This window comes from Poromitra crassiceps (assembly GCF_964638095.1).
Source record: "Poromitra crassiceps genome assembly, chromosome: 9".
Lineage (NCBI taxonomy): Eukaryota > Metazoa > Chordata > Actinopteri > Beryciformes > Melamphaidae > Poromitra > Poromitra crassiceps.
The window spans coordinates 3742584-3770344 of record NC_139630.1 but is presented as its reverse complement, the minus strand read 5'-3'; the positions used below and the strand labels follow the sequence as shown (position 1 = coordinate 3770344).

General features: G+C 45.1%; 1 protein-coding gene and 1 pseudogene across 2 annotated transcripts in view; both read right to left on the bottom strand.

Moving 5' to 3' along the window:
• Nucleotides 1-27761, bottom strand: part of LOC310781877 (fish-egg lectin-like) — an 880613-nt gene that overhangs the window by 398019 nt on the left and 454833 nt on the right. The gene's annotated exons all lie outside the window — the stretch shown is intronic.
• On the bottom strand, nucleotides 212-10020 carry LOC310782640 (E3 ubiquitin-protein ligase pellino homolog 1-like; annotated as a pseudogene). The gene is made up of 5 exons: nucleotides 9828-10020; nucleotides 8711-8763; nucleotides 5682-5879; nucleotides 4324-4511; nucleotides 212-792 (listed from the first exon to the last, which is right to left on the bottom strand). The product of its transcript is annotated as an E3 ubiquitin-protein ligase pellino homolog 1-like (transcript).

Genomic DNA, 27761 nt, shown 5'->3' with positions numbered 1-27761 from the left:
TCCAAAAGCGAATCAAAAGTCTGAGGGCCCTATCTTGCAAGGGCAAGGGCAAGGGCAGGCGTTATCTTTGATTGTTTCTAGCACACACACACACACACACACACACACACACACACACACACAAATTACCACTGGGTCGTTGAATGGTAATTAAAAGAAGAAAAAAAAAGATTTTGAGTGCTAGAAACTAAGATCGGGCCCTGAGTGTTTTCTAGTCCAGCGGGCTTTGGAAAATAAGTCTGACGAAGCCGGCGTCTCCGGCCAGCTGCTGGACGCAGAACAGGCACGCGGCATGGAAGGTGTGCGTGCCGTGCGGGAGCGGGACCTGCCTCCAGAACGCGGCTGTCTTCTCTGAGCAGACGTGACTGCAGGGGACGAAGGCGTGGGTAGGGGGCGCCACATCCACGTAGAAGCCGGCCTCGCAGCCCAGCCACAGCGGCACGTAGGGGCCCCGCATCCGGCACATGGGGCACTCTCGCTCCCGGCCCTCCGCCTCGCCCCCGTAGCACCCCCCACCCAGGCGTGGTAGCCGTGCACGTGGCCGCAGCGCAGGTACTGTAGGCCCACGGCTGCCTGTCGTCTGGCACATCCTTTGCGGCGCAGACTGGGGAAGGCCAGTGTGTTGAAGCCCACGGGGCACTGGGGCCGCCCGGTGTTCAGCTCCTGCCGCAGCGCCTCCAGGTGTTTGACGGTGGGAGTGCGCGCCAGGCCCTCTGCCGTGTGCCACAGCAGGGTGGCGCCGCACAGGTCGATCAGAGAGCCGTCCACCAGCTCCTGAGACTCGGCGTCCACCTGCAGGAGACATGAGCCGAGATGGAGCCAAAGGAACAGAGTCAGAACTCAGAGCCAAGAACCAGACCAAACAGAAGCCCCAAGAGGCAAGTAGGAGGGGGGATCTGGTCATCCATTTTCTACATCTGATCTAAATTGTTTTCTCTCCTGTATGGTGGGGGGGTTGGGTTTCCATCTGTGAAAGATGGAAACAAGTTTTGGCACTTTCTTTTCTTAAGTTAAGTTAAGTTAAGTTAAGTTATCTTTTATTTATCCCTTGGGGAAATTCATCCTCTGCATTTGACCCATCCTCTACTAGGAACCTTCCTAGAACTAGGAGCAGTGGGCAGCCGCAGTGCAGCGCCCGGGGACCAACTCCAGTTATTTTGCCAGTACCTTGGTCAGGGGCACTGACAGGAGTATTAACCCTAACATACAAGATTCAAGATTCAAGATTCTTGTGCGGAGTCCACAGCACAAGAATTTCACATGTGATACCACGGAGTGACAATAAAAATCTTGAATCTTGAATCTTGGTCAGGGGCACTGACAGGAGTAATAACCCTAACATACATGTCTTTGATGGTGGGAGGAAACCGGAGCACCCGGAGAAAACCCACAGGGACACGGGGAGAACATGCAAACTCCACACAGAAAGGACCTGGGACGGACCGGGGTTCGAACCCGAGACCTTCTTGCTGTGAGGCAACAGTGTTGACCACTGAGCCACCGTTCTTTCCATCAGGGTTTCTAATTGTTTGTTGTCTTGTAATACTCATTTCGGCCACAAGAGTGCACCATTACCCTCTTGTACTCTTATACTCTTGTGGCCGAAATGAGTATTACAACAAAAAACACAGATGGGAAAAAAACACATTTAACAGAAAAATGAAGTTACTTAGAAAGATTATCCTGGCAAAACCCCCTTTTTTCACTTCACCTGTTCTCAAGTCATAAACACAGGAGAGAAAACTATTTTGATCAGACATAGAAAATTGATCACCATACCCCCCGTCGCCCTTTCCCCCTCACTTGCCTCTCAGGGTGTCCATAGAGCTCAACAGTCAACGACGTTCCGTAACGTCTCCTGGTCCGGAAGATAAATCCCCATTCATTCTCTCCATAGACATTTTGAAAAAAGATCCTTATAAGTTCTAGCCAGCCAGCGACCTAATGAATCATGAGTGACCATAAAGCATTTTTCACTTGGAGAAAAAACCAAATGGGTTTGGGTCACAAATTCTATTTTTTCCACATTTTTATTTTTGTATGAACAGATAGGCCTATGCAGATTCAGATTCAGATTCTTTTATTTTACACACTTGACAGGGTGATACAGTACATCATAAGTGTAGACAAATAAAGTGTGCAAAAAGGGGACCCCGAGGAAGCTTACAGAGCTTTTGGTGGAGACCCACAAAAAACATACATTGCAAGTATCCTATGCAAGTATCCTGCACAAACAAACGATGCAGGACAAATACACAAACAAAACAGAGACAAACAAAAGGGGACTGGCCTAATACCCCTAACAGCGGATAGGTACGAGACGAGACATAACAGACAAGACAATATCCCAATCAACTAAATTAAAGTGGCTGGTAGTTGCTTCTTAAGTATTTTTTTAAATGAGGAGATGGAGGGTGAACTTTTTGTATATTCGTCGAGCTCATTCCAGATCTGCGGGCCCCTACACGCAACACTATGTGTACACGTCGAAAGCAAATTTCTGAAAAATGGTGGTCTGACAAAAGAAAAGCCGCAATATGGCTCAGCGAAACGTTGCTGTTGGTATGCATTGTTGCATTGACTGGATATAGGTTTGAAAAATACTATTCAACATTAATTGCACCGTCACGGGTGCGTCCTGGTAGCTTACCTGGTAGCACGCACGAAGGCCCGGCCCTTTGCCCGGCCGACCCGGGTTCGGATCCGACCTGCGGACCTTTGCCGCATGTCATCCCCTCTCCCCTCTCTCTCCCCACCTTTCCTGTCTGCCTACTGTCCTATATAAAGATAAATAAAGGTGAAAATGCCCAAAACATAATTATAAATAATAATAATAATGAAGAAAAACACCCCCGGTGTGACTGATATGTGGATATAACATACAAGGCCACAATGATGTACAACAATATTTATCGGTTTTGTTTGATGTGTTCTATCTGCGTGTATGCATGTGTGTGTGTGTGTGTGTGTGTGTGTGTGTCTATGTGTAGGTAATCTCTCGAGGCAGACTTTCGACTTGCATCGAAAAACCGCGCTCGCACACATGCTGCGCTTTACGCGATCAAAATGAAGTTAACGTGACCGGTGTGTAGTCAAAACTTACCATTTTCAGCATGTAGCAAGTTGCTACATGCTACTAGCAATGAGCTAGTTATTGTTGTTTCATAGCGACAGACGGATTTGAGAGGGACACGCAGGGAGCGGAAAAGAAATGCATTAACACTTTGAGTGCCACGGCCCTTGGGCAAAAGGTTGCTTGCTGTGCCACATAGGCCGCAATGCATTTTAAAACAGTCATATAATTTCTTTAATAATTACTATGTAAACACTGAACACGCACAAATAACGATGAGACTCTCTTCTATCACCTGCAAAAAAAAGTTTATTGATCCCATTTTCCGTTCTTTAGTTATGAGCCGGAGAAGATAGCTTGATTGAACCAAAAACAGCCCTTTTTTTCTACCAGCTGAGATAATGAGGCTTTTGTGAAATTAAACATTTCAAGCACATCACTGACTCTGAAGCTAATTTTCTGATGTCTGGGTCTGTCTGGGTGAAGTGTATGCTGCTCTGCGTGCTCTGCGTGCCCCCCCCCCCCCCCCTCAACTGCACACGCCTCCTCCTGGGTGTGTCTGTTGGCTCTCTGCTGAGTTTGCTGTGCACACACAGTGAATGGTGCGCGACATCCAGCTTTTTGGTTCCGCGTGTGTTTGTCACGGGCTCTCATGCTTCCAGTTGAGAATAATAAGGCTGATTATGCGGATGTGCTGTCGCAGGTTGCTGTTGCTATCGGACACGGAGGTGCTCAGTTGTGACAGCGGATGCAGCTGCTGCGGGCACAGCTGGCGTTTGGCTTCATGCATGTCGATGCATACGGACGGATGCGATGCGATTTCCTTTTTCCCCAGCGACTTCTTCTGTGTGTTTGGCTCCACTTTCTCTTATCAGGAGAGTGCTGTCGCCACCTAATGGGTTTGTAAAATAGGTTATAGACCTCCAATAGCTACAATATTGTAAGAGGCGATGTAAGAAGCTTAGATCGACACCCCCCCGTCAAAAAAACAATTTGGAGTTACTGACGCCATTTGGCGTCGCTGGCAGCCTACGGTAAATTTCTAATGACGCCATATGGCGTCGCTGGCACTCAATGTGTTAATGGAAGAGCCGGTCGGTTGGAGCCAATGGCAAAGCTTGCAGGGAGAGCGGAAAGGTATTTTCTTCTGCTGCCGACCGCGCCTCTTGAGTTCCTGTTGCACCACATTGAAACGGGGCTGCTGCCCCCAGAGGTTAGAGGAAAAACATTTTTTGTTGTAGGCCACCCACCATCTTGCCGCGCTGCTGAGCTGATCTGGTTTCCGCAGTGTGAAGACGTTTCCGCAGACTGAGATCTCCCTCCACATGCCAGGTCTGGAGTCCTGCGTGAAGCCGTGGGGCGGGTGCATCACCAGGACGCCGTTAGTGGTCAGACCGTCCATCTGCCCCTCGTGCGTCCGCCACTTCGCTGCCTTCTCCTGCAGGGGGTTCAAATGAGACATGTTTCGTCTCTCCAGCACACCAAAAGATAACTTCATCTTTAGAGTCCCTGAAAACCTAATTCAGAACTTTGTTTCTAAACACATTGCTGAAAACATATGAAAATCTAATTTAGTCTAATTTAGTACTGAATGGTGGAGTTAGACCAGGGATAGGCAACTTTGATGATAGAGAGGGCCACAAAAAAAATCCTCGCTACCAGAGGGCCAGATTGTGACCGTGCGCTTCCACCAGTAGCCTACTGTAACACCATCACTCCCAATTATAGCTACTAATTTGATGAAAAAGACTGGTAGCTAATCATAAGTTTATTATACCAACATTTATATTTTTATGTAACTAAAACCATTAAAATTGACAACCGGTCCGCGACTTTTTTTTCCATGTATCTACCGGTCCATGGCTCAAAAATGTTGGGAACCCCTGGTCTAACCTAACCTAACCAAAGACGTCGGCCTTGTAAAAAAAAAAAAAAAAAATGGCCCAGGGGCCACACTGAGTGAAGTCGGGGGCCGCTAGTTGCCCACCCCTGAGTTAGACTGTTTTTCTGTTTTTCACAGTTTCTGTGATCATAATTTTTTGGGGCGGGCCCAGAGAGGTCTCTGGATGACATCCTGGAAAGACTTAGCATGGCCCCTCCCCTAACACTATAGAAGGTATTCACTGAATTGTGTTGCTAGGGAACAGTTGGGAACCTAGCTTACGTCCTGTCAGTTATTGTACTAGCAAACTGCAGCAGAAGTCAGCTGGGGGGAATTTAGAATGTTAATGTTGCCGAGTTGAAGGTTGAAGTGCCTCTACCCACCCCGGCATCTGGCAGTGTCAGGTTATCTCTACCCTGGAATTTCAAAAAATGCATCTCAGAATGTATCAAGTGGCACAGCGCTGGAAGGAGGAGAGGTGGGGCGGGGCGGAGCACAGGGAGCACTTCAGCAGACCAATACACTTTCAGAGAAGAGAATACTGCTTATTTTGTCATGGTTTTTAAACCTAATGTTATACACTTGGCAACATTTTTAATCATTCAAATTTGGCTTTTGGCGGTTGGTTAATACACACATTTTTCTGTGGTGTGACAAACTCAAAACACATGATTATGTTTGGTTTCCAGGGACTTTAACTACAGCGGGCAGTGGCTCCCCGCTCACCCCCAGGAAGATGTTCTTGGAGGAGTCGAAGCCGGCAGCGTAGATGCGTGCGCTGTAAGGCGGGCTCCTCTGGCAGATGATGCGGCAGGCGAAGCGGGAGATGGTGCTCTGGACCGCCTGGCCGTCGGCGTGGCCCTGACCGCCGGGCGGCGTGTCCGTCACCACAAAGTCAATGGGATTCTCTGTAGAGCGGCCGATCTGTATCCACACACGTGAACAGTCATGAGGGTTAGGCCACAGCACACACGTGAGCAGTCATGAGGGTTAGGCCACAGCACACACGTGAACAGTCATGAGGGTTAGGCCACAGCACACACATGAGCAGTCATGAGGGTTAGGCTACAGCACACACATGATCAGTCATGAGGGTTACAGCACACACATGATCAGTCATGAGGGTTAGGCTACAGCACACACATGATCAGTCATGAGGGTTACAGCACACACATGATCAGTCATGAGGGTTAGGCTACAGCACACACATGAGCAGTCATGAGGGTTAGACTACAGCACACACGTGAACAGTCATGAGGGTTAGACTACAGCACACACATGATCAGTCATGAGGGTTAGGCTATAGCACACACTTGAGCAGTCATGAGGGTTAGACTACAGCACACACGTGAACAGTCATGAGGGTTAGACTACAGCACACACATGATCAGTCATGAGGGTTAGGCTACAGCACACACATGAGCAGTCATGAGGGTTAGACTACAGCACACACAAGAGCAGTCATGAGGGTTAGGCTAGAGCAGGAAGAGCTTCAGGTGCTCAAGGACAAACATGATGGCATACATCAGATCGGCAATACGTCGGCAATACGTCGGCAATACGTCATTTTGTAGGCGGCTCATGGTCGCGCCCCCTTTTAGGGGGAAAACACAAGCCACTCGCCGTTGACTTCAATGTAAAATAGCAGTACCAAAAAATATATATAGAAAAATAACTGAATTTATTTTGTTTAATAATGACCCAAAGACACCATGACAGGACAATAATATTAAACTTGGCCGGCCATACAATGCACAAGATACATGGGAAATATTACTTTGACCCATCTACATGTAAACTTATGTAATTCATGAACCCGTCTGTGACCTAATTCTGTTGCTAATTTAGCCTTCCGACATGAAATGCTGTTGTAGTGGAGCCCAGCGTTGTTGTAGGCTACTTGGCTCAGGCTGGACTGCCGTAACATGTGACATGAGTCACATGATTTTAGATGGGTCAAAGTCATATTTTCGATGTACTTGCGCATTCTATCGCCAGACGAGTTGTAATATATTGTCATGGCATTACTATCTTGCACATTGTGGAGTTAGAGGGAGCACCAACAACATCTTTGAACAACACCAACACGTCTTTGTTTTAATTTTGTTGGGCTCCACAATCATTTCGAGGATTCGAGGCAACCCATTTAGCAGCATCTACGTGAACTGGAAGTCAAATCAAGTTCGGAGTGGCGGACCTTATGAAAATCGGAGTGGCGGGATTTCTGAGTGGCAATATTTCTGAGTGCCGATATTTCTGAGTGGCGGAACGTCGGAGTGGCAGCACATCGGAATGGCCGCATGTAACCATGTGTGTCTGTGCTTGGTGCAACAACACCACAGACAGCATCATGTTCAGTTGACATTAAAGTATCTTATCTTTAATCATATCCATAACGTTACTCTCATGGAGCTGCATCTCATGTTCAGTTGACATTATAGTATCTTATCTTTAATCATGCATAACGTTACTCTTATGGAGCTGCATCTCATGTTCAGTTGACATTATAGTATCTTTAATCATATCCATAACGTTACTCTTATGGAGCTGCATCTCATGTTCAGTTGACATTATAGTATCTTATCTTTAATCATGCTTATACCATGGTCTGGGTGAATACTCGATTCTGATTGGCTGCAGGGTGTCCGTTAAAAAGTGATAATGTACAGTTGGTAAAGTTGTTCAGCCAAATGGTCTGTTCACCGTTCATATCAATGCGCCATAGTTTCATCAGTGTTATCAAGAGAGCAGTTTGAGCTTTATACCCCCGGTAAGGGTTAATAAGGCACTTTTCTAATTTGAGAAAAAAATTGAGTCGGTCAAAGTAACTATTTAAATCACCCCTGTGTGCTCAGTTTATCAAAAATAACTCTTATTTACAATTTTGATTTTCGTTTCGGAGATTTTTAACCTCGCGTCACCAGGCTCTTCTCGGCGACAAAGAGGAGAGATTTCCCTCTGCTCGTGCACGAGCGGGGGCGAGCCCTTTGAGAGAGAGAGAGAGAGAGAGAGAGAGAGAGAGAGAGAGAGAGAGAGAGAGAGAGAGAGAGAGAGAGCTGCATTTCACCACATACAGCACGCAGTGCGAGCCCCCGCTGCACTTTTCATTTCCTGAAACTCTTCGCTCTTAAATGTTAAAGTGGAGATGAAGCACTGAACAATATGAGTGTAGTTTGTTTGGTGAGTACCTTGGTTAAGACAGGGCCCTGCAATCAACTGTGAAAACCACCTATATTTGCAGGAACACTCAAACCTATTTCCCTGTTTCACCCGTTTTCGCCACTGGGCGCCGCCATGCTTGAGCAAGCTAGATGGTGACGTCAGCAACATTGTCCCTCCCGTGTGCTTCTTGTTTACTCACCCGTAACAATGGAGGATGCAGATCAACACACTGTACTCAATGTACCCGGAGAAAGACGGAGCCGAGGAGGATCGTTCTGTATGGCCCCAGGGTGCTCAAATTAATTTTATCGTGTAAAGGGTAGTGGTAAAGATATTCATTTTCATGTAGTTCCAGTCAAAAAACCGCAAGTGCTGCGTAGATGGCTAGCTGCGCTAAAACGTAAAAACCCATCTGTGGGCCCCGTACAACGAGTGTGCAGTGACCACTTCGTCAGCTCTGATTATGTGGAGGAGGGAGGCTTTGATGAGTCTGGAAGATTTGTTTTTCGCAAAACAAATCGCCTGAAGCCAGACGCGGTGCCGTCCGTCTTCGATTTCAGCGGCTATAGCGCAGGGCAGACGGACAGACCTACCCATGTCCCGGCAGAGGCAGCCCTCCGCCGGACTGACAGAGTGCAAAAACGCGCTGCCAAGGCGAAAGACCAAGAGGTAGATTAACGCTAGAGTTAATTTGTGATGTTTATAATCAGGGGTGTAGTGTAAGTAACCCCTCTCAGGACTGATAACATAATCTAACGTTAGGTCAGGTCCTGAGAGGGGCTAGGGTGTAGTGGTACATACTGGGTAAACTGGCTATCCAAGGTTAGTTTACCCACCATAGATAGATGATCTGAAAACAGGCGAGTGATTTCTACCTCATTTCAAAGACGTTTACCCTACACTACACCCCCGTTTATAATTTAATTGGCTTCACAATAAAAAATTGCACTTGTGAAATGAATCAATATGTTATAGCACAGCAAATCCCACACCAGCTAATTGTTGTAAACACTCATTCATTTGTCATTTCACAGTGCTCTACAAGTACTGAAGTGCAGTGTATATGTATATGGTTAATATAAATGTATGTATAGCCAAAAATATAAATAAACAACGCTCAATGCAGAGTAAACAGTTTGAGGTATGATACGTGTACGATGTACACATTATAGATCAGATATGAACAAGACAGTAGTATGAATACAGCATAGAATAACTAGTATACAACGTAGTGTGGTATTAATAATGAATTTGAATCCACTATTGGTCAGATATAAGCAGTGTACAGTCTATCATAAAATGAACTACATTACTATTGTAATAAACAGGACTATACAGTATTATATGCCATTTACCATATATGTCTAGACAGTACTATAAGTATGAATAGTGATGTAGTACATTTTATGGTTGTCAATTTTATTGCCCATCAAACTGTAAAATCTGAACACAAAACAATGCATGGGGCAATGTAATAATAATAATCAATGTAGGCTGTTCAAAGGGCTTAGCTGGAAATCTGCTGATGTGTTTTGCTATTGACAGTGCTTTGTCTGGCTTCTGTACTCCTAGATGCTGAGCGATGGTCACTGTTTTCTCTGTTGAGTGCTCCCTTAGTGCTGCCCGGATGGAGATTGCCTGTCCTTTCTGAAGCTGTAGTTTTTGCCCACCCTCTCCGGTGCCACCAGCTCCTGAGGCTCTCAAGTTTACCAGTGTGGATGCCCTCTGTTACTCTTTCCAGCTCCTTCAACAGCTGTTTGTACAGCACCACAGTCTGGAGATGTGTAAATGCAGCAGAGCTGGGATGGAGCCACGGCTGGAGGCTTTCCTCTTCTTTACATGTCCTTATTGTCTCCCCAGAATCCCAGTTGTCCACGTTGGTGATGTGATGCAGCACAGACATCCACTATTCTTTCAGCTTGGTCACACTTGCATCACATGTGCTAGCAGAGTACCACAGGTGGTTAGTGATCATTTTAATCCACTCGAGTAAGTCAAGTTAAGTTTATTTGTATATCCCTAATTCACAAACATGTCTCAGAGGGCTTTACAGAGAAGATGTCTAGCTAAATCTAGCTCAGCACTATCAATAAACATTATTGAACAATATTATATTAGAGATGGAGGGGGAGAGGATGAGGGGAGGGGAGAGGAGAGGGAACAGAACAAACAGGGTATACTGGGGCTGGGTGATGCGGTTGAAATCAATATCATATGGTAAATGGTAAATATCACAAAAGTCACAGGGGACAGTTTCAATACATACCAATGTATATCACAATATGGTAAGCAAAGTCACATTTAGTAATTCAATTATAATATATTCTAATTCCTCATTGTAGCACTTCAACAGTCTCTTTTTCATACTTTTGACAATATGCCACAGATCATATCCGTGCTTGGTGTTTTCCTCTTCTCGCACTACTCTCTGGACAGATGGGTGGCAGAGCTGGAGATGTTGTGTTCTTCCAGCTTGGCAAGGCGTCTCCAGATCTTCAACCTGACCTGTAACTGTTTTGTTTTTTACAGTCTCCTGAGCTACCACCAGCCCTGACTTTGTGTCAATCAGTGAGTAGGTGCTGTATGATGTGTTATGACTGGTGGTCATACCTTGAATCACCAGACACTACCAGAGATTCTTCACCTGCTGCATTCATTATTGCCTCATTGCGGAAACACAATTTTTCTTTCACTTCAGGAATGACAGGCTGTTTGGATGCGTGTTGGTGACTAAATACATTTTTCACAATTCTCCCAGTGATGCACAGTGAACGGTTTCAACAGCTCTTTTGTACAGAGTGATGTCCTTTGATAGAATTTGGCTTGACTAAGTATGCTATTCTACACCCCCCACCCCCACCCCAAAGGTCAGAGAAGCATGCAGGGAGTTGGTGGAGGGCCTGGTGACAGGAGAGGTGGAGGGCCTGGTGAGAGGAGAGGTGGAGGGCCTGGTGAGAGGAGAGGTGGAGGGCCTGGTGACAGGAGAGGTGGAAGCCTGTCAAGACAGCAGCAACCAGGTGCATGTCAGTACTCAGACTGATCTAGTGGACAGTAACTGTGAGGCCAACCAAAAGACATTTGTGAGCAAAGGCACAGTCACTGATGACATAGGTAATATGTTGGTAATCATCAATGACCATTCCTACTGTACATCAGGAGATGACCTCAGTCTGTTGGATGACATCCCAAAGCCAATAGCTTCATCACCACAGCTGAGTGAGGTGTATCTGAGCAGTGAGGGGTCAGTCCAGGAGGAAAGTGCAGAGGACATGAGCTTAGATGGATCTGATGATGAATTTCAACTGAGTGAAGAAGACATTGAAATGGAAAGCTTGAGTGATGTAGAGGACATAGAAGATGAGGAGCCCAATCTCTCAGAAGACAGAAAGAGCATTGTATATACAAAAGAGCTGTTGAAACTGTTCACTGTGTGTCACTGGGAGAGTTGTGGAAAATGTCTTGTGGAGTGTCCAACACTTTCAAAAAGTGGATTTGGAATAACAGTAAAGACAGAGTGCATCGATGGTCACAGCTATACATGGCGTTCCCAGCCTCTGTTGAGAGGTGTAATGGAGTGCAATGTGTCAATACCTGCAGCAGTATTTGTTACAGGGAATGAGTGTACTCCTTTCCTAGAGGTCTGTGACACAATTGGCTTGGAGAGCCTCTCCAAGAGGCAGTGGTTCAATATCCAAAAGGCCTATGTCATTCCTGAAGTAAAAGAAAAATGGTGTTTACACAATGAGGCAATAATGAATGCAGCAGGTGAAGAATCCCTGGTAGTGTCTGGCGATGCAAGGTATGACAGCCCAGGTCACAATGCATCATATGGCACCTACTCACTGATTGACACAAAGTCTGGTCTGGTGGTAGCTCAGGAGACTGTGAACGTCACTGAGGTGAAAAACAGTTACTGGTTAGAGGTTGAAGGTATGGAAAGATGCCTTGCCAAGCTGGAAGAACATGGAGTCTCCATCTCTGTGCTAGCAACTGATTGCCACCCATCTATCCAGAAAGTAATGCGAGAGGAGTATGGCAATATCAAACATGAATATGATCTGTGGCATATTGTAAAAAATATGAAAAATAGATTGTTGAAGTGCCACAATGAGGACTTACTTGAGTGGATTAGGATGATCACTAACCACCTGTGGTACTGTGCAACCACATGTGATGGAAGTGTAATCAAACTGAAAGAGAAGTGGATGTCTGTGCTGCACCACATCACCAATGTGCACAACTGGAATTCTGGGGAGACAATAACAAAATGTGAGCACCCTCCCTACAGCCGTGAAGAGGAAAGCCTCCGGCCATGGCTCCATCCCAGCTCTGCTGCATTTTCACATCTCCAGAATGTGGTGCTGGACAAACAGTTGTTGAAGAAGCTGGAGAGAGTAACGGAGGGCATCCACACTGGGAAACTTGAGTGCCTCCACTCCCTCTACACAAAGTATGCAACAAAAAGAAAGAAGTTCATGAGAGAGAGCTTTGAGGCTCGGCTTCGAGTAGCTGCACTGGACCACAACCACAACGTGATCAGAGAGACTGCAAAGACTAAAGGAGGAGAGAAACAGATGAAGCACCACTTTTCAAAGGCTGCTAAGCAGTATGTGGTGGCACCAGTCAAGATGGCTAAAGACTACAGCTTCAGAAGGGACATAGTGGCAGGAGCACTGAAGCGCTGCGAGGCGATCTCCATCCGGGCAGCACTAAGGGAGCACTCAACAGAGAAGGCAGTGACCATCGCTCAGCATCGAGGAATCCAAAAGCCAGACAAAGCACTGTCAATAGCTAAGCACATGAGCAGATTTCCAAATAATCTCTAAGCCCTTTGACCAGACTACATTGCCCTAGGGCTGGGCAAGGATAGCTGGCACTCACCGTAGGCAGTTTCAACTAAGCCTTTTATTGGGCAGAGACAAAATTGAACGTTTCGGCTAGTAGCCTTTTTCAACAACAAAAAAGGCTACTAGCCGAAACGTTCAATTTTGTCTCTGCCCAATAAGTGCCGGCTCTCCTCTTTTAATCATTTTGATGTAAACACAACAATTAAAAACACAGAAATTGAGTGTTGCAGCTCCGTAATAAATATGTTCAGGTGGGAACTTCACTGATTTATCCGTTTGATTGGCTGTTTGAGTGTCACTCATAACACGCTCCATTATCAAGGGACAAATAGATATTGAAAAATGTTCTTATTGTATTGATGAATTTATCGCCAATATAAATTGCTATTGATTTATCGCCCAGCCCTACATTTTCCCATGCATTAATTCCTTTGTTGTTTGAATTTCGAGTTAAAATTTCACAGTTGGATTGGTTAAAACTCCAGCAGTTATAAAAAAAAAAAAAAAAAAAATGTTGCCTGGCAACGAGATGTCCCTCAGTGTTCAAAGCAACAGTTGTTGCAAAACAGATGTTTACATTGAGATGTACTGTAGAGCAGGTGCGCTTTGTCAATTTTCTCCTTGGCTGTGGGTGCTCAGCTACAGGAATTAGTCAGAAAAGATCACTGCATGAGTGAAAATAGCAGCACTCCAAAAATTACATGTTGTACAACGCGTTAGCCCTCATTAAAAAAATGAAAATCTGAAAGTCTTGCATCTTAATTTTCAGATTTTCATTTTTTTAATGAGGGCTAACGCATTGTACAACATGTAATTTTTGGAGTGCTGCTATCTTCACTCATGCAGTGATCTTTTCTGACAGATGTTTGTGTTGATACATTTCTAATTAACTGCACTTTATTACTTACCATTAATTGTATCATTGTTAGTTATAGAGAAAATGAATAAACATACGTTTGATTATTTACTGTTATATGTATTCAGTTGTCATCTGTGTATTCATTGAATTCATTGCAAGTGTTATGAGTGGTACAGAAAATAACAGAACAATATGCATGATAAGGTAGTGAAAAGGGAAGATGAAATTCAAAGAGGCCATACATATGGATCATATAAAACAATTTATTCATAGCTCACGTCATTCTGAGAGAACATTTTTACAAGTCATTGTAGTACTCAAATCCACAGTATTCCGCGGATGGGAAGATGTTCCTGATGGCATTGACGACACATGCTGGAATTGGAAACCTGTTCCTCCTTCCCAGATGACCCCTGGACCAAAGGGTGAACTGTCTGTAGGCTGTCAGCCTGAAAAGACTGACACAGAAAGAGAACAGGCTTAGCATACTGAAGTACTGTAACAAGGCTGCATCCTATAACCATGACTGTCATTCTCCAGTATTATGTCAAATGTTATAACAATGTGTAGTGTATGTGCTGGACCACTGTCAAAGCTACAGTATGCCCATACATCTGATTGTATACTGAACAAATTAATATAATTAGAAGTCATAACTTGAATGGGAAAAAGCCTAGTATATAGATGTTTGTATTGCCATGCACTCCCTCTGAATATTAGTATGGGCTGGAGAGAAGTGATTCCCCGGGAACCAATGCATTTCCATTCATTCATTCTAACGTGCATGACTAAAATTAATATAGAAATAGACAGGTTTTGGGTTATGGGATCATCATTTTGACAGTGATGGTTGCGACAAGACAGGCATTTTAGCAAGCTAACTTTATAAGCACAGTTGTGGTCCATCAATTTTCATCAAACCCTTCTGTGGAGGTGTTTTGTGTGGTTTGTGGGCTAACTATTAACCGAAGGATTGAATGTAGCTAGCTTACCTGCTGTTTATTGGCCGCTCCAATATCTCAGCTCGGACATCCCGCAAGCACAACATTGAGACCTCCAGGACGTCTCTCTCTCAAGACACAACATCTGAAATGTCGGATTGCTGGTAATACAGTTCTCTTGTTGTATGAGATGCTCCAGGTTTGCCATATGGTCATCTTGGCAGCACCCGCTTTCCACATGGGTTTGCATTGCATACAAGCGAAGCAGCGGCACCACGTAGTATTCCCTATCCGCTGGCTTTCATCTTCGGCAATGTCACTTTCTCCGCCGTCGTCCGAATCGATAGGAGCATGTCTTACCACTGCTCTTGCTCTTACTGGCTCAAAAGCATATGCAATCGGGTTTCCGACCTGATCCGTGAGTCTTTCCACCTCGTCAAAGCTTTCAGACTCCATTGTAACAGCGCGCAACTAGTGTGTGGCTACTAGCCTGTCCATGTTCGTGACGTCAGCACGTAACACTGACAAACATGGCCGCGCCCTAGTTGAAGAATGCAAGGCAAAGGGGCAGTACAAACGGTGTTGTCATAGAAACGGCTTACTTTTATAACATATTATTGATTGTGGTATATATCTAAATAGCAAATTAATGCTATGATGTGTGTTTAGTGCGATATTTCATCTCCACTTTAATATACTTGGCCAATACGTATCTATCATACAAAATAAAGCAAGCAGCCAAACGGTAATGTCTTCATTTAATGTAGAACGCAAAACATCGTTAAACCTGCATTCCTGTAATAAAGTTAACGTTTGAGTCGGCTTTAAAACGGTGGTTGGTGGAGGTGGGAGGGACTATTTTATTTCGTGGAAGACTGATTTACAGACATTTAGCCATTTAGATTGCTTTGCTTCGCGGAGGCAACCGGTCCTTGGCTGCGCCTCGGACCGGTTCACGCCTCTGCGTCGTCCCTTAAAAAGTGATAATGGACACCTCGAAGGGCATTAACCCGCTTATACCATGGTCACTTGCCAACAAAACAATAAGACCAGTCATTTATATTTCCATGTGTAATAAATAAAGCAATCTAAATGGCTAAATGTCTGTTATTCATACTGTAAATCAGTCTTCCACGAAATAAAATAGTCCCTCCCACCTCCACCACCCGCTCCGTTTTAAAGCCGACTCAAACGTTAACTTTATTACAGGAATGCAGGTTTAACGATGTTTTGCGTTCTACATTAAATGAAGACATTACCATTTGGCAGCTTGCTTTATTTTGTATGATAGATACGTATTGGCCAAGTATATTAACATTTAAGAGCGAAGAGTTTCAGGAAGTGAGAGTGAGAGAGCAGCGCCCTGCGTGTGCTGCTGATGTGGTGAAATGCAGAGAGAGTTGTCTCTCTCTCTCTCTCTCTCTCTCTCTCTCTCTCTCTCTCTCTCTCTCTCTCTCCCGCTCGTGCACGAGCCGAGGGAAATCTTCTCTTTCTCGCCGAGAAGAGCCTGGTGACGCGAGGTTAAAAAATCTCCGAAACGAAAATCAAAATTGTAAATAAGAGTTATTTTTGATAAACTGAGCACACAGGGGTGATTTAAATACTTACTTTGACCGACTCAATTTTTTTCTCAAGTTCCAAAATTGTCATATTAACCCTTAACGGGGGTATAGAGCTCAAACTGCTCTCCTGATAACACTGATGAAACTATGGCGCATTGATATGAACGGTGAACAGACCATTTAGCTAGGTGTCCATTATCACTGTACAATATCACTTTTTAATGGACACCTTGCAGCCAATCAGAATCGAGTATTCACCCAGACCATGGTATAAAAGCTTGTAACAGGCATCAGTGTGACAGTCTTGACTTTCAAAGATTAATGATTATTTTATTTATTTTATTATTTTTATTACAAGCTTGTAATCATTATGACAGTCTTCATGCGAAAGTCCCAAAAAGCCCCGAACCCACAGCTCCACCACGTCTATATACACATGTTAACCACAGAGCAGCCATCCTCCAGAGAACCGGAGGTAGCAGGTGTTCCAACCCCAAACGACAGTTGAGCGTGGCTCTATCAGCCGGAAGCTCTCATCTTGGTTAAGCTTAAATGTCAACATGTTCCACGCTAAATACGTCAACACTTTAACCACAGTCTGAGATTAAGATGAAAGATTCAACCGGAGGGACAAACCCTCTTTAGTGTCATAAACACCCTTTGGGACACACACACACACACACTCACACACACACACACACACACACACACACACACCCACGCACACGCACACACACACACACACACACACACACACACACACACACACACAGACACACACATGCACGACAGCCAGTACACACACAGACACACATGCACACACACACATGCACGACAGCCAGTACACACACACACACACACACACACACGTGCACGGCAGCCAGTACATACACACACATGCACACACACACGTGCATGGGAGCCAGTACACACACACACACACACACACACACACACACGCATGCTTTGGAGGCACCGTGAAATGTGTCCTCTGCATTTGACCCATCCTGGCTCGTCCTCCATGGTTCAGGTCAGGAGCGGTGGGCAGCTGCAGTGAAGCGCCCGGGGACCAACTTCTTCCAACCGCCGCTGGTTAGACAACGACCTCCTGCATGTTTTTAGTGGGGGCTTATATATGGAGGAACCCCAGGGAGCACGGGGAGAACATGCAAACTCCACACTGACAGCAGACAGGGCAGATTTAAGACTTCTTACATAATTAAAATGCCAGCATGAAATTATGAAAGGCTATCACAATATAACGTAATAGTGTGAAAATGTAACAGTCGTAAATATCTATTATAAAAACAAGTGGGCAATGTTTGTTTGTTCTCTGTAAAAAAAATTGCCCCACTGATGATATCATAGGAGGCATTGTGACATCACTGATGATTCCATCAGTGATGTCATAAGACTGATGATGTCATCAGTGATGTCATAAGAGCCAAATCATCTTATGACATCACTGATGATGTCATAGGCACTGATGTAAACGTAAGGGGCACACACACATGCGTGCATGTAAACTTCAGCACAATAACATTTTGTGAGTAACACACACCTGTGTGCACCAATAGAGCAGACGAGGCCACCTAGCAGCCAAACTGCGGGCAAGGCCACGCAGCGGCCGAGCTGCAGGCCGGGCGAGGCCACGCAGCCACGCACCGGTCGAGCTAGCAAGCCCACGCAGCGGACGAGCTCAGGAATCAAGGAATCTTGTTGGCAAGATGCCAGTATAAAAGGTTACTACCCTTATGCTTATGGAACTTTGTTTGACTGCAGTAACAGATCAAGTCCCTGTTCCGTTTGGTCATGTCCAGCTCACATCAACCCAAGGCAGTTAGCTCCTGGCTCATGCTAACGTTAGTATCCACGTCCCCGCAGCCAACGTAAGCCAAAACACAACCAAACAGGTCACAATAATGTTCGCTGTCCAGAATCCTTCCCAGCTGTTTCGAGGATGATCTGGCCGATAAATTGTCTACGTTTTCAAGTGACTCTTATCAGCTAACGTTACAAAGCAACTGACACCACCTCTGCTGTCATTGTGTTAGCCAGGCAGCTGCTAGGCACATGTGAGTACGGTGCACGCACGCTAGCTCGAGCACATGCTGCCTGCAGTCACTCTAATGGCCACCAGTGTCAGTAAGAGTCAGAAGTTACGGAAGGGGCCTTTAAAACTGACATAATATAAACTGTCAGTGTGTGCAGAACAAATGTAGGATATAGCCTGGTATACAATACTGATCACATGACCTCACATTCTGTTTCATTCCGCGTATCAGTGGCCTTCAGGCCGTCCACAGTGATTTGAGTGGGTGGGAGTGCTTGCCTTGACAGACAACTCCTTCAGCCAATCAGCGTCGCCAAATCCAATCCAATTCAGCTCGGAAGAATTAATGGCAAAAATGTATTTTCCGCTGGTGCAGTGGTGCATACTCTTGTTATGCATGCGTCCTCCCGACGATAGCCGTGGCTGGAGGCCACTGTGAACTCACCAACACTATTTTCATGCTCGTTAATGCAATATCTCAGGAACGCTTTGATGGAATTGCTTTGATGAACTGATTAGATTTTGGTGGTCAAAGGTCAAATTTCAAGGTCACTGTGACCTCACGACCGCATTTTTCATGCTCGTTAACGCAATATCTCTGGAATGCTTTAATGGAATTTCTCAACATGTGGCTCAAACATCCACTTGGACTCAACAATGAATCGATTTTGGTGGTCCAAGGTCAAAGTCATTCTCGTCATTACGACGAGACTATCGCCAGTTTTGTGAATGAGGCACATCGCTCATCATTTTTGCTCGTCGGTCTGTCCCGTGATTTTTGTTCGTTTTTTAGGAACGTGCTTTACTGATCGTTTTGTCCTATCAAGTCTGTGAGTTATAAGAGCTAACTTCTTTGTCAACAAAGCAGAACTCTCTAAAAGTATCTGCTAATACGGACTGCCTATCCTGTTAGCGAGTTGCGGCTAGGCTATCCGCGGCTTGACTTGCTAGCTTGATGTAGCTTCAGTAGCCACTGAGCTAACAGCCAGCACACCATACTTACACTAGCGCACCGTAACGGTTACTCATAGAGCTGAATTCTTTGTTATCAAAGCAGAACTCTCTTAAGTTGATCCTATTTCGGACTGCCTGCCCTGACAGCGGACGCCTGTGGATTAGGTCTTGTACCATCGCTGGACGAACGGCTAGCTTGCTAGCTTGGCTGGGTTTGTTTGTAGCCCTGGGCCCAAGCTAGCAGTCAGCAGCGCCAGGGCTGCCCTGCTGTATCTGTCGCCGGGTACCTCCCGTGTTGGCCTGCCTTCTGCTCTGCTGCGGGCCTGTCCGCGCCCCTACAGGATTCTCCAGCCACGTCGGCGGGCGGCCCTGTTTGTCAAGCTCGCCGCCTCTTCTACAGAGCTTCAACCGGCTACCGGGCCTCCCCCTGCTCGGGCGAGTAGCCGCGAGCAGGCTAGGGGAAATCTCTGCCCTCAGAGCCCCCTCTGCTAGCCTGGCTGGGTTCGTCTGCAACCCTGGGTCCCAGGCTAGTCAGCTTCCAGCAGCTAGGCTGCCACCCAGCTACCATCTACCACGTTACCGCAGACTCAGCAGGGACACGTTATCGAGGCCTAACTACAGCCTGCTACAGCTAGCGGATAATCATGTGTGCGTAAGTGATTTGTTACTTTGTTTTTGTGGCTTTTATCTGATTCGGAGCTCTCCCTCTTGCCTTTTTTATTTTTATTTTTATTTTTTTAATTTTCTAAATCTTTTTGATTCATGGTTTTAATGGCCTCCACTACAATTTGCGGCAGCTGTCATCAACTCGCCAATCGGATTGCGGAGCTTGAAGGGAGAATCTCCCTGCTCCACCAAATTCAGGTTGATGAGATAGAGATTAATTCCTTCCTGCATACTACGCAATCCAAGGTAGCTGAAAGCAATGACACTACTCTTCCATGGTCTGGCGCTAGCATCACCGGGGCCCCGGAGGATGCTGGTGGTCTGTTAGAGGACCCCTGGATTCACTTGAACGCAATGTCCATAATCCAGCCGGTCATCTCCATCCCCTTTTCCCAGCCTACCAGTAATCGTGCCATCGACTCAAGAGGGGATCAACTCCTCAGTCATGGACATCGTCTGAATGGATTTATTTCACCGCCACGCCTGCCCCTCTCTAACTTCTACGCCCCTCTGTCTATTGACGCCCTGCACCACCCAGCGGACCCCCATGGGTCTTCTGACTCCTCGTTGAAAAAGGCTCCCGTTGCCGCTGCTCCCCCATCACCTCCAATGACAAACCTCCACTAATAATCAGCCCTCTTCATCTCGATCCAGGTCATCTTCATCGTCTTCACGGATCAGGTTCCTGAATAAAGCTGTCATCCATCACTCAGGTGCCCCCACCCCCCCTTCCCGAGCCTCTCCCCCGGACTTGTCTTCTAGTGGGGATAGCACTGCCCCTCTCCCTTCTGCTCAGGTCGCCACAGAGGACATCACTGACACTGACTCTGTCCCCCTTGTGCAGTCCCTGCCCTCGCGGGCAACCCCCCTTGCCCCCCCTTTTTCCCCCCTACCACGGCAGGGATGTGATGCCATCCTAATCGGGGACTCGATCATCAGGAACGTTGAAATAAATGGCTGTGAAATTAGATGTCACCCAGGTGCTAAAACTGCAGACATTGACTACATTCTGCCTCATATATTGTCAGATTTCCCTCGTGTTGATTCGTTAGTGGTGCATATTGGCTCAAATGATACTCAGGCTAGTGCCTCCGAGCTGCTAAAATTAGATTTTATCAAGCTCTTTGATAGCTTAGCCCGGACTGGCAAATAATTTATTGTTTCTGGTCCATTGCCCTGTATACATAGGGGAGATATGAAATTCAGCCGCCTTCGTCAATTGCACATGTGGTTGAAAGGTTTCTGTGCTTATAATAATATACCCTATATTGACAATTTTTTGCTTTTCTGTGACAGGCGTAACCTATTTAATAGAGATGGTCTTCATCTCAACAGGGAGGGGGCTAGATTGCTCTCTTTAAACTTACAACATAATCTGGACTCCCTATTCTGGCAACCGCCTTTATGATGTTTTTTAAGTCCAAGCCCCCCAGCCCCACAGATTTGTATCCCCACTCACTCTGTTGCCCAACCTGGGCTTGGGCTATTGTCAAATTATGACCCGTGTGCCTCATCCAATGATGATTACCCAGTTTGTGATTCAACTCTTTCTGACACTAATCTGCATATTATTACTGTTATTGGCCTCTCCCTTGTGCGTCTCCCGCGGCACGTTGCTCGTCCATGTGGAGTCACACAAGGAAATCTGGTAATTCTTCCTATTGAACTCACTATACCTGTTAGTCCCTTTAATATGTGTCTTAATGAATTGAAGTCCATACAGGAGCTCCGTGCTGCTGATGGTTTAAAATTTTTGCATTTGAATGTGAGGAGTCTCCTGCCTAAAATGGATTTTATTAGTGTATTGATTAATGAGGCTGCCCCCGACATATTTGTTATTTCTGAGTCTTGGCTATCCAGCAGAGTTCCTGACACAGATATTGCTCTGGATGGTTTTAACATTTTTAGAATTGATAGAAAAGCAAAAGGTGGCGGTGTAGTGATTTATGTCAAAGAGCAATTAGTCACTCATGTGGTATCAGCCGCCTCCATTCCGAAGTGTTTTGAGTGTATTGTTTTGGATGTTTGTGTTGGGGGTGATGTCCATGTCATTGTTGCAGGGATTTATCACCCGCCCTCCGCACCTGCTTCAGCTTTAGAAAGCCTGGAGAAGGTGCTTTCAGCTCATACAGGAGTCGAACTCCTAGTTCTGGGGGATTTAAATTATAATTGGATTTCTGAAAGTTCTGCTAGCCTAAAACAGCTATGCTTAGAACTGAACTTGTCTCAGCTCATTCAAAACCCCACAAGACTGAATGTAAAAAACCCTTCTAATTCCACGTTAATTGATCTCGCTCTAACCAATAATAGACCATGTAAGTATCTGTATAGTGGAGTGTTTGCTCAATACATTAGCGATCATTGTCCCATAGCCTGTATTAGAACTGCCAAAGCGAGCAAATTGAAGGGACATACCATCAGGAAACGCAATTTTAAGAATTTTGTGGAACAGGGCTTCTTATACGATTTGTTTTATTCTGACTTGGATAAATTGTCTCTAATTCCTGACCCGGAGCTGGCTACTACTCATTTTTCTCAGATTTTCAACTCAATCACTGAGAAGCATGCCCCATACAAAAAGCTTAGGGTGAAAAACCGCACCAGCCCCTGGTTCAATGAGGATGTAACTAGAGCCCTTCGACTCAAAGATTCTGCCTGGTCGAAGGCAAGGTCCACTCATAGTCCAGCAGATTGGCTTCTCTTTAGGAAGTCACGTAATAATTGTATCTGTGTAATCAGAAAAGCTAAGTCAGATTATTATGTATCTTCGCTTAACAGCTCGCAGGGAAGCTCTGCCAATTTCTGGCGATCTATAAAATCACTGAAACCTAAGGCCACTTCCGGTCTCCCCCCACAGATTAACCCTAGAACACTAACGTCGGGTGATTTTCACCCGGACAATTGAATTCACGTGATTTTCATTGTCTTGCTGGTGTCTGAGGTGGGCGGGTCCTTAGGTACCTTCAGGATGCTCACTGACGTCATTGAATGTAGGTTTGTTTCCCTGCTCCCATTCATGGTTTTCTCTACCGGCTACGCGTTCGGGTGATTTTCACCCGACGTTAGTGATAGAGGGTAAAATATCTTCGGGTTAGTTACAATGGTATTGTGGTGACTTTTTTTTTTTTTCACCACACAAGTCCCATGAATGAGTGGACCGAAGGAGAAGTTGGGAGCTCCTGCTTTTTTGGGGGAGGGGATTTTTTTATAACGATTACCTCATTTTTCCCGAATTTGACATATTTTTTATAGTGTCCCCCATAATAAACTTTTTTGTGTTTTTTGTGATATTTCACATTTAAAAACAAAAGAAGATTACCTCAATTTACCATGTATTGTTGTACTTTAAGATATTTTGATGAGAAGTATGTTTTATGGGGTATATTGCATCGGGTGAAATACACCCGACGTTAGTGATGGTGTGACTTTAAATCACGTTAGTGTTCTAGGGTTAATACTGAGAACTCTGTAATCTCAGATAAATCCTTGATGTGTAATGCTTTTAACCAACATTTTGTAGCATCTAGTTACCTCTTTGACAGGCTCCCTAGTACTATGAACCCCCAGGTTCATACTACCAACCTGAATCCCTCCCCTCTTTTTACAGATAGATTTTCTTTTAGTTTGGTTAGTGAGCACGATGTATTCGTAGCACTTTCCAAAGTGAGCACCAAAAAATCTAAGGGAGAGCATGATATTGAACCTTATCTCCTGCGCTGCAGTGCTCATTTGCTGGCCTCCCCACTTGCACACATTTTTAATTTGACTTTTATTTCTGGGGAAATCCCCTCCATTTGGAAGACGGCCCAGGTCATGCCTCTGTTTAAAGGGGGCGACCGGGTGCAGCGGTTTGATAGGTGAGACCTCATCTATCAAACCTTGCGTATAATCCCTACTAAGGATTCCTAGGACTGTGTTGAAAAGAATGACTAACCTATCAGTGACGGCGCGCACACCTGAATGCAAATCACAACATGAAGTTACAGCGCATATAAATGAGCCTGATTATCAATTCAAAAGAAAAAGAGTGGCAACATGTTGCTGGCTACAGTAAATGCATGACTAGCGCAACAGAGGAAAAAAAGGAAATAAAACCGGTCCGATTCAAAAAGTGGGATTTGGTGTGAGAATGTTATGTGTATTATAACATTGCACCTGAAACATGTATTACTCACTGTATTCACTTCAGTCAGCAGCACCGAGGCACACCGCTGCGCGGTAGTGATACGCGGGCCGCAGTTATAACCGCGCTGACCGCGGATATCCCGCCCCGCGGGCGGGCCGGATCATAAAAATAAACATTCTGATTAATAGCAGATGGGTTGCGGGGCGGGTGAAACGATGTATCATTAATGAGGAACAATAAAATTAATTACGTTCTCTAGTCTATTGATAGGAAAGGATTTTTCGGTGCCGGTCCAACCTAGACAGAACTGCCCGCACCGGTCAGAAGGTGTTGACATATGTTAATACCTTTCCAGCGTGTCCAATTAATTCCAGATATATGAAAAACCAATATGACAAGCAATTCTGATATTTAGAACATTATTTTATATAGAGAATATTGCATAAATCATGATACAGAGCTAGTCAAGTGATACAAATTACCCCTCAGAGATCTCCAGGTGGATTTCCAGTGGTCTTTCCTAACAGCTGATATGTAGCAGATCAAGAAAGAGACATTTGAAAACCGACCAATTCATTCTCTTGTGCGTGGGCTTATAAAGTGCATTTCCTTGGGGGCGTTGTCTTCTGGTATGGGCTGGTCTCTCCCCGAAGGCTCCTCCTCCATCTGGTGACACCCTTCACTGCTGGGCGGACATTGGTAGTTAGGCGATCTCTCCTTCTGTCACTCTTATGGTAGGCGTGTTTTCTCCCCCTCTGTGGTCCGCATCACGTGACGTGGCACTCCAGCAGGAGACCACATGCACTAACCCTCACTGAATACTAGTCATCTATTAACTTCCCTATCTACCAAAACAACTGTCAATACATTTGCTAATATTACCAGCTTGATTTAAATTCCAAATATACAGCGTCATATTTAGCAAAAGCTTACAACATTGCAATAATGATCCAACTGTCACAGGGCGCGCCTAGGTGAAAACCCAGCTGGATCAAGAATTCCACGGATGCAATCCAAATGGTTTCTTAATTTTTACAAGCAAGCAGTCATAAGCAGTTTTATTCTTAAGTAGCTGGATTTAAAATGAAAATGAAAATAAAAATAGCTAAGAAATCCTTTCAACTGACCTGAAAAAGAAGTTTTTAATTATACATGTATTTGGTTAGTTCATTAATCAAAATTGTAATGTGTACATTCCCAGAGACCAAAGCCTGGCCATCTGAGATTCGAACCCGGGACCCCTCCTCCCACAATGTGCTGTGTCCTAGAGCAAGTCCAATCTTTTCTGGGGGAAAGGTCAGCGCATGGTAAAAACATCACTCATTAGTTTCCAAAATATATAGTGGTGTTTTCCTCCTCATAGAGATTCTGCAACGTGCGGGCCCCCCGTGGAATGTCCCCCCACCTCTGCTGATGCTATCGTATCCATTTGTCCCAAAGAGAACCTATAAACTTGTGATGATTTCCAGACCTGTACCGAAGTGACTGTTCTCTGGTCCCAAGTAATCTGAGCAGAGGCATATGTCCATAGAGGAATGGCCTTCATGTCGGTAGATCTCAGTGACCTCTGCTCTAAAGTAAACTGACCATGGCCTAAATGACAGTCAAAAAGGGGTCTACTGATAACCATGACCATTTGACCATCTGGTAAAGATTAGACCTTTTAGGGAAAAAATCATTAACTGTGACATCCTTGTGCAGCTGGACCATTTGAACATTACCCTCTGCATGTCCCCTTGCAGAGAGGGAGAAATGTTTATCTTTCAATTTGAAGTGAAGTTTCCTCTCACTTGCAGCTCACCTAAGGACCTATATGTGTATTTCAGAAACAGAACATTTAAACATAATAAAAGATATATTTGAATTAGCAAACGATAACATCATCTCTTTAGTTGCATACATTCACACCAGCTGGGCCTCCATGCTGAGGTATCCTCCCCCTGCTGAATCCAATCTGGGCTTAACTCATTCTCTGCCAAAGACGTACCCGGGCGTACTTTTAACAATGGCGTTCTGTGCCAAAGACGTACTCGGACGTACTTTCATGTTTTGGGTGTTTACATTACATCAGACACTTTCCCAGCCTGTGACATTGTTTCAAGTCAAACTGATAAAAGGAACCCGCTAGTTTAGTATTTATGGGTGGAGCCTGTGGTCGAAACAGAGTCCGACCCAGTCGTTCTCGGATGGCGACGATGGCGAGGAAGACGCCGGCGTTTTTGTTGTTGCTCCACGACGGAGCGCCAGGGCGACGAAGGCTCCCCTTCACAGCGTTCTGATCCGTCTGACACAGATGAATCGGAGGAGGAGAAATGGGTGCCACTTGGAGAGAGCGATGACGATGGTAAAAAGTAGCCTATTTTTTGTATCGCGTTTGAGATGAAATGATCACACACAGCCGTCTGTGTCACATAAACATTTCAAAGTTTACAGCACTAACGTAGCTATTGTGTGATCTTCTGTGCTAACGTTAGTTATGAGAGGTAACGTGACAGCAGGTAACGTTACAGCACTCGTTATTCCTGTGTGTGTGTGTGTGTGTGTGTGTGTGTGTGTGAGAGAGAGAGTGTGTGAGTGTGACCACATAAGGGTTCGTTCCATTTGTTTATGCTTTTATCAAGCTAAGCTAAAAATCCACATGGCAACTGTAAAAGTAAATTATTTATTTGATTTTGTGCACATATTTATCATACTTTGATATTTTGTGTTTTCAGACTCTGAGTCGATGGAGGCGCAGTCCAGTCCTAGTCCCAGTCCTGTGTGTAGTCCTACACCACCTATTTCGGAAAGACCATGTCTCAAAATAGGTTCCAACTTATTCTGAGGTTCTTCCATTTTACTGACAATACTGTAGCAAGGAGGCTGCGGCGAAGCCTCATCTGTCAAGAAACCCCAGGGGCCAGAGTCTCTCTCTCTCTCTCTCTGTAGCCGCTCACTGGGCGGGATGGACCGACACAGCTCCCTCAAATACATTCTCTTATTTTTTTATTTGGGAAAACAAATAGTGTATATGTCACTGAGGCAAAAAATAAAAGGCTCAAAAGAGAGTTCTGCTTGAAACGGTGTCCTTCACTAAAAACCTCCTTTTCTCCTATTTCTCTCCCAAGGAGGGCATTTTTAGTGAAAACAAGCTAACTTCCACTGCTTGTAACTAAACAAGGAAACATGGTAGAGTTTCAGTTTTTTACAAGGGGTAAGAAGAGAGTCTCTGCTTTATTGTGAGATATGTTGTGTAATTTTATTCCTAGCACAGAATATTCTGTGGGTCCTGGAAGATCAGGAAATATGCTCAAAATCCTGGCACTGGGAGCACACAGACCGAAATGACCCTGGCAGAGAATGAGTTAATGAGGATATGTTTGGTTATCAATTAGGAAAAATGAAGATCTTATCAGGATACCAGGGATCTTAAGGAGAGAAATCCTATCACTATGAACGTATTTTAAGCTACATTTTTCGTCAGGCACATTCTTAGTCGCCTATTGTAGGTCCCCCAAAGGACCCACGGCCGTAAACCAAACAATACAGCCATGTGCTAGGCTCCACTCGTCCATATATGGTCAAGGATGTCACTCTCAAAAAGGAATCTCCGCTGAAGACGTGTTTGAAGAGAAGACGCGTTCGTATTTTCCCATA